Here is an 8,087-nt window from a genome sequence, read left to right as displayed (position 1 = left end):
TAGGTACAACCTGCACAGGACTAACCCACGAACTGTCAGAAATGGGATATATTAAACCTGCATCAAAAAGTTTAATTACCTCCTTCTTTACCACTTCTTTCATGTTCGGATTGAGTCGTCTTTAAGGGTAAACAACCGGCCTGAAACTGTCCTCCAATGAAATCTTATGAGAGCAGAAACTTGGATTTATGCCCGGGATATCGACTATATTGAAAGCAAAGGCCTTCTTGTACTTCCTTAGAACTTCCAACAGCATGGCTTGTTCTTCAGGAGTTAGATCGGTTGCTATGATTACTGGTAAGCGCTTCTCTTCATCCAGGAAGACATAAACCAAGTGGCTCGGTAACTCCTTCAGTTCTAAGACTGGTGGGTCCTCGAATGAAGTCTTTACTTTCTGCACCCCAGACCTGTCAAGAAAAAGATAGGGATCAGTTGACAAGCTCGGCTCAGAAGCCAATAAAACAGCGAGTTGCTCCAACACTTGCTCGTTGGACAACTCCTCCTCATCCTCAGCTATTGCTACTTGTAAAGGGTCAGAACATAAAATTTCTTGCAAATGGGACTCAACCACATCATCAATCACATCAATAGAATATACTGTATTATCATAGTCCAGTGACTGTCTCATGGAAGTGGCTAGGTCAAAGGTAATGGTCTCATCATCAACTCTAAGCTTAAGCTTTCCATCGCTTACATTGATAACAGCCCTCGATGTAGCTAGGAAAGGCCTACCCAAGATAAGAGGCACAGTGCTCTCACCCTCCATATCCATTACCACAAAATCCACAGGAAAGATAAATTTATCTACCTTTACAAGTACATCTTCAACAATACCTCTAGGAATTTTAACAGTCCTATCTGCTAACTGAACACTCATCCTAGTAGGCTTAGGTTCATGCAACCCTAATTTGGCAAATAAACTAGTGGGCATTAAGTTAATGCTAGCTCCTAAATCAGCTAATGCACCACTAATTGATAAATCACCAATCATACAAGGGATAGTAAAACTCCTTGGATCTCGTCGCTTGAGTGGCAGTTTGTTCTGGAGGATAGCTGAACACTCCTCATTAAGCACCACCTGACCAAGATCCTCCAACTTCCTTTTGTTGCTCAAAATCTCCTTTAAAAACTTGGCGTACTTCAGCATCTGTGAAATTGCCTCAACAAAAGGTAAGTTAATTTTCAGCTGCTTAAATAAGTCAAGAAACTTACTGTATTGCTTGTCCACCTTATCCTGCCTCAACCTTGCAGGATATGGAACCGGGGGCTGATGCTCCCGCACAGGGCTCTTTTGCCTGTATTCTTTCATTCTCTCATTCTCTACCACCTCAAGGTCTGGTCCTTCCTTAGTTGGCTCGACCTGCACGATTGTATTATCCTTATCAGCTAAAGGCAAAGAACCAGTCAATTTCTTACCTGAACGCAAGGTGATAGCCTTGCAATGCTCCCTTGGGTTTGACTCTGTTGTGCTAGGGAGCGATCCTGGAGGTCTCTCTGAAAGCATCTTAGAAATTTGGCCAATTTGAGTCTCCAAGTTCTGAATCGAAGCCTGCTGATTCCTAAGTGCACTATCGGTCTACTGGAATCTCGTTTAGTAGGCGTCACAAACTTCATCATAAGCTCCTCTAAATTTGACTTCTTTTCTTGTGGAGGAGGAGCTTGTGCGAGCCCGGTGGTTATTCTTTGTGGGCTGTTGATGAAGTCTTTGAAAACTGGCGGACCACGGGCATTATTGTTCCTCCAACTAAAATTGGGATGATTGCGCCATCCAGGGTTGTATGTATTCTTGTAAGGGTTATTCTACTGCCTTGGGGCATTCCCATATAATCAACTGTTCAACATCAAAAGACATAGCGAATTAGATGGAAAAGTAGTAGAAGATGAAGCAAACATACCTCTCATGATGCGATTCGCCTTTGTAATGCGGGCCACCATAAAACTCACAGCCAACGTTCGCTGCATGAACCGGCATCTGGAGTTGGTCGATCTTCTTGGCTAGAAGCTCCACTTGAGCTGCCAAGGCTGCTATAGAGTCCACTTAGTTGACCACTCCCTGTCTTCCTGGTCGGCTCCTAGAGGATTGCCACTGATAGTTGTTCATGGCCATTTCCTCTATCAAGTTCTGAGCCTGCTCGGGCGTCTTACTGTTTAGCGCCCCACCTGCTGCAGCATCCACCATCTGCCTCGTTGCAAGGTTCACACTGGCAATCCGTGATGTGGGCAGCATCTCAAAAGATCCTTAAACCCCTCCCATGCATCGTACATGCTTTCATCATCAAACTGCACAAAAGAAGATATGTCATTTCTAAGTTTAGCAGTTTTAGCGGGAAGAAAATACTTATATAAAATTTTTTCAGCCAACGCCTTCCAGGTAGTGATCGTCTGTTGTGGAAGACATTGCAGCCATCTCTTTGCTCTGTCCCTCAAGGAAAATGGAAACAATCTCAGCCTAATGGCACCATCGGTTGTTCCATTTATCTTGAATGTGTCACAAATCTCCAAAAAGTTGGAGATATGTGCATTGGGATCCTCGCTGGGCAATCCTCCAAATTGCACGCTTTGCTGGATCATCTGGATAACATTGGCCTTTATCTCAAAATTATTGGCCGCTACAGCAGGTCTGACTATACTCATTTTCGTCTATACTCATTTTCGTCCTATCTAAAGATGGTCGAGCATACTTGTACATCGTCCTCCGATCATCGTTGGCCTGGGGTTCATGGTTTTCCATCGTGTCTAGTCTATCCAGCGGTACCTCAACCTCAATCTCCTCCTCTTCTAATTGCAACCTCTTCCTTAAGAGTCTGAGGGATCGTTCTGGATCAGATAGAGTCTCTATAAGATTCGAGTTTGAGCTCCTGGTCATAAACTACCTGAAACCGAAAGTCCACACAACCACCAATCAATAAAAACAATATAATAATAAATAATAAATAATAAAAAAAATAAAAAAATAAAAAAATAAATAAAGAATAAATGAATAAACAAATAATGACTAAATTAACACAAAAACAATTCCTCTAGTTCATACATGTTCCCGTAGCGGCGCCAAAAACTTGATGGGCTCTTTATGCAACCTACACCTAAGGCAGTGCACCTACCGATGCAGCCTAGCATGAGTGAGTATCAAGGTCGTATCCCTGGAGATCGGGTGAACCTAGAGTTACTACTGTTTGCTATGTTATCTAGTCTAAAATAGGGTGTGAAAGTTCTAACGTCCAGCTAATGGTTATGAGTGCAAATAAGTAAATGAAGAACAACGGACAATCAAAAGACAATTGCAAAGAGAGAAACAAACCCAAAAGGGAGCCTAAGTGATGGAATTCTAAAAATGGATTGTATGGATTGCCGATCTTGCTTACCCGTGCCTAAATCCTGAATTGAATCCCGGTTCCTCTCTCAAGCTTACCGGATTCCTAAACCTGCACTAACCTAATGGAATCTCTTCCTATCGGATTACTACAGATTAGCATTAAGTATGATTTAAAACTATTAAGAGTTATTAGTTCTTAATCCGGCGAGTAAATCAACCTTATCTCTAAGTTTAACTACCAGTCTTTACTATTCAATGTCCAGTTGTAACAAGCATTTCTCAATGTCAAGAAACAACCTAATAAACAATTAATCCAACGTCTCAAATTAATTGAATCAAACTTTTATTATTGAATAGCAAGAAGATTGCAAGAATGACAATTATAAAAACTAACAATTAAGCATAATCCATCAACAAAGGTGAACCCTAATGGATTCAAAAGATCTAGCTACTCATGTTCATGGTTAAAGCAATTAGGGAACAAAATAAGGAAAAACAAATTAAAGGCATGTACACCCTTCTCTTTCAAGCTGAATGAGAAACCCTAAAATTGCAAATTCGAAATCTCAAACCCTAGTTGCCTCTTGAATGCTGCCAAAGTTTGTCTTGATCTTCAATTCGATGTTGGAACAAGTGAAATCCCTCCTTCAATTGATGAATTTTTTATCTCTCAAGGTCTACAATTGAGGTATAGGAAAACAATTGATTAAGTGTGTGTCTTGGATTTGAGTCCAAAAATCGTCTCCTCTCCAAAAGAACTCAAAATTGCCTATATAGTTGATTCAGCATGGGAGTCCGGGGAGGCCGGAGTCCAAGCAATACTAAATCTGTGGAGTCTGTTGTGCTGACTCCTTCCAAGCCGTTCCCAAGCCGGTGTTGAGCCACCATAGGCCGTGCTGGAGGCTGTGGTGGCTACGAAAGTCGTGCTGAAATGGCACAATTTGGGATAGCCTCTTGGTAATTCAGCACGACCGGAGTGCAGCCCGTGCTCAACCCTCGGGGTGCTAGTTCTCACCCAATTTGATGGATTTTGGTCCATAATCACACGTATTTCCCTTGATTATTGATGGTGTCCTTCGAAAATGACCTGAAACGAGAAAGGAAATAAAAGACAGGTGATTCTAGCATAAAATGGGATAATCATGCATAAAAATGTAAACAGTCGGGCATGAAAACATGTGTAGTATGATGCTTATCAGTAATCCTTTAGGCACATCTTCGGGAAAGAGGTCTTCAGGTTCCTACAAAAGCTCAAGAACAACACTAGGCAAATCCTTATTAAGATCACTAGAAATCATCAAAACTTCCTTGTACATGAGTACAAGTAAGGGCTGCCTCAAGCTTAGTGTTTTCCTTACATCACTTGGCTTTGCATATACATTCATTTTTCTTTCACTCTTATCTCCTTTATTTTCTATCACCTCGTGTTTCCCATTACATTTATCTTTTACCACTTACCTCACCTTTTTCTTTTTTTATTATTTCTTGCTCCCTCCCCAAATTTTCCATATATGAAGATTCAAACTTTTCATATTGTTGTTTAATTCTCATCTGATCATAAAAAATGGACTTGGGAGGTAATGGTCGTAGATTGAACTTTTGTCCATCAATTGTCAAGGAATATTGATTCTTGAACCCATCATAAATCACATGCCCATCATATTGCCAAGGTCTTCCCAACAAAACATGTCCAATATACATGGGAACCACATCACAAAGCACCTCATCCTTATATCTCCCAATGGAAAAAGAAATTAGCACTTGCTTATTTACCTTCATAACACCACTATCATTCAACCATTGCAACTTATAAGGGCTTGGATGTTTAGTAGTTTGTAATTTCAATTTCTCCACAAGCAAAGTACTAGCAATATTAGTACAACTTTCACTATCAGTAATCATGTTACACAACTTATTAGCAATTAAACAATGAGTATTAAACAAATTCTCATGCTGCTCTCCATCTTCATCATGTTTACATTGCAAATTAAGTGTGCGTTGTACTACTAACACATCCCCTTTAGCATACTCAACATCACTAACATCCTCTAAAGTTGGCATGTCATCATTCTCATTTTCATTTTTCATTTCAGGTTCAACAATTCCATCTTTAACAATCATGGTCCTCTTATTAGGGAAATCATGTGCATAATGACTGTGTCCAAGATATTTAAAACACTTCGAGTTTCTAGATTGATTAGCTCCATTCTCAACTTTGTTTTTACCTATTTCATTTTTATTCTTATTCTCATCTAACTTTAGGCTTAGCAAATTTGTCATCCTTTTTACTTCAATTCGATTTCCAATTAGAAGAATTAGAAATCAAATTAAGTTTAGAATCAAACTTACTGGGACCTTTTCGCTTGAGTTGCCTTTCAAGTTTAATGGCCACATTCACCATCTCCTCAAGCTCCACATAATGTTGCAACTCCACAAGATCAATAATATTCTTGTTTAGACCATTCAAGGATCTTGGCATGGTGGCCTCTCTATCCTCCTCCACATTTGCTTTAATCATAGCTATTTTAATTTTTGTGGTACTCCTCCACAATCATGTTTCCTTATGCCATTCCTTGTGTCATCAGGAGTCCTCATCCTTAGAGGAGCAAGGAATGATGGAGATCCCTTCGGTGCAGATCATGAATAAGAATATCTATGATGAGAACCCATGTAGCATAATCATAAATCACATGCCCATCATATTGCCAAGGTCTTCCCAACAAAACATGTCCAATATACATGGGAACCACATCACAAAGCACCTCATCCTTATATCTCCCAATGGAAAAAGAAATTAGCACTTGCTTATTTACCTTCATAACACCACTATCATTCAACCATTGCAACTTATAAGGGCTTGGATGTTTAGTAGTTTGTAATTTCAATTTCTCCACAAGCAAAGTACTAGCAATATTAGTACAACTTTCACTATCAATAATCATGTTACACAACTTATTAGCAATTAAACAATGAGTATTAAACAAATTCTCATGCTGCTCTCCATCTTCATCATGTTTACATTGCAAATTAAGTGTGCGTTGTACTACTAACACATCCCCTTTAGCATACTCAACATCACTAACATCCTCTAAAGTTGGCATGTCATCATTCTCATTTTCATTTTTCATTTCAGGTTCAACAATTCCATCTTTAACAATCATGGTCCTCTTATTAGGGAAATCATGTGCATAATGACTGTGTCCAAGATATTTAAAACACTTCGAGTTTCTAGATTGATTAGCTCCATTCTCAACTTTGTTTTTACTGCCTATTTCATTTTTATTCTTATTCTCATCTAACTTTAGGCTTAGCAAATTTGTCATCCTTTTTACTTCAATTCGATTTCCAATTAGAAGAATTAGAACTCAAATTAAGTTTAGAATCAAACTTACTGGGACCTTTTCGCTTGAGTTGCCTTTCAAGTTTAATGGCCACATTCACCATCTCCTCAAGCTCCACATAATGTTGCAACTCCACAAGATCAATAATATTCTTGTTTAGACCATTCAAGGATCTTGGCATGGTGGCCTCTCTATCCTCCTCCACATTTGCTTTAATCATAGCTATTTTAATTTCTTTGTGGTACTCCTCCACAATCATGTTTCCTTATGCCATTCCTTGTGTCATCAGGAGTCCTCATCCTTAGAGGAGCAAGGAATGATGGAGATCCCTTCGGTGCAGATCATGAATAAGAATATCTATGATGAGAACCCATGTAGCATAAGAAATTCTACTCTAACAAGAAAACCTAATGATGCAAATCCTACTTGCTCACAGAATCCTACTTCAACAAGGAGTCCTAACTCCACTAGAAATCCTAATCGAGCAAGGAGTTTTGATAATATTAGGAGTTCAAGCGACAAAAGGAATCCTAGTCCGATTCAGAGTCCAAGAGAGATTAGGCTTAATCAAGATAATGAACCTCAAGGTACTTTTATCAACGTAACCCAACATATAGAGGCATGATCAAGATAAGATAAGCCCAAGATAATCAAGTCAAGCTATTTAGAGCCCAATACTTAAGAATGGGTCGCATATCACATGTTACTTAAGCCTAATTGTCATGTTTATTATATAGATAGGGTTGGACGAATTTTATAAGTATTTATTCCTTTAAAGAAGTCTTTTAATTGTTAGGAGTCTTGTTTTAAGTTACCTTTTAGTTTAGGAGTTGTATTCCTAGTCTTATTATTATTTGCTTCCTTATCATTATAGAATTAGGTTTCTTTAAGGCTCATATAAGCCAGTACCAATTTTCCTATATAAGCTAGTACGAATTTCTATCTAAAGGGAGTTGTTGAATATTGATTATTTTTGGAGTTAATTCTCTTCTTTTGTTCTTTATGAACTTGGTGAATTTATCAAGTGAAGGCTTGGTGTTCTACAAAATTAGTTTAACCTAAACTTATGTTTATGTTAAACAACCTTTAATTCCTTATAGTTAAGGTTCTTAAGCACAAGTTATTTAAGGATCATGTTGGGAATTAGAGTTTGTTTGCTTGATTAGGTGAATGATCCTTGGTGAAGACATCAATATTGAATACGAGTTTGGCACAAGTTGCCCCATTCGTATCAATTTGTCAAAAACAACATGAGTTCTCATCCTGCTTGATCGTTAAGATAATCCCCAATACCACCGGTCAAGCATGTCAGTTTCACTCCCATGATTCCTTACGTCAATCCTTGTGTCATTAGGAGTCCTCATCCTTAGAGGAGCAAGGAATGATGGAGATCCCAATGGTGCAAATCATGAATAAAAATATCCAGTCGTGCC

The 8,087-nt window shown here is 38.8% G+C and overlaps 1 non-coding gene across 1 annotated transcript; it reads left to right on the top strand.

Moving 5' to 3' along the window:
* Positions 1–2,206: 2,206 nt before the first annotated feature.
* LOC125369647 lies at positions 2,207–2,313 on the top strand. Its single transcript, XR_007215324.1, has one exon. It is a non-coding gene; the product is annotated as a small nucleolar RNA R71 (small nucleolar RNA).
* Positions 2,314–8,087: the final 5,774 nt, after the last annotated feature.

The sequence above is a fragment of the Ricinus communis genome, chromosome 3 (assembly GCF_019578655.1).
Source record: "Ricinus communis isolate WT05 ecotype wild-type chromosome 3, ASM1957865v1, whole genome shotgun sequence".
NCBI lineage: Eukaryota > Viridiplantae > Streptophyta > Magnoliopsida > Malpighiales > Euphorbiaceae > Ricinus > Ricinus communis.
The sequence above is the reverse complement of the archived record's forward strand: the minus strand, read 5'-3'. Positions and strand labels throughout refer to the sequence as shown.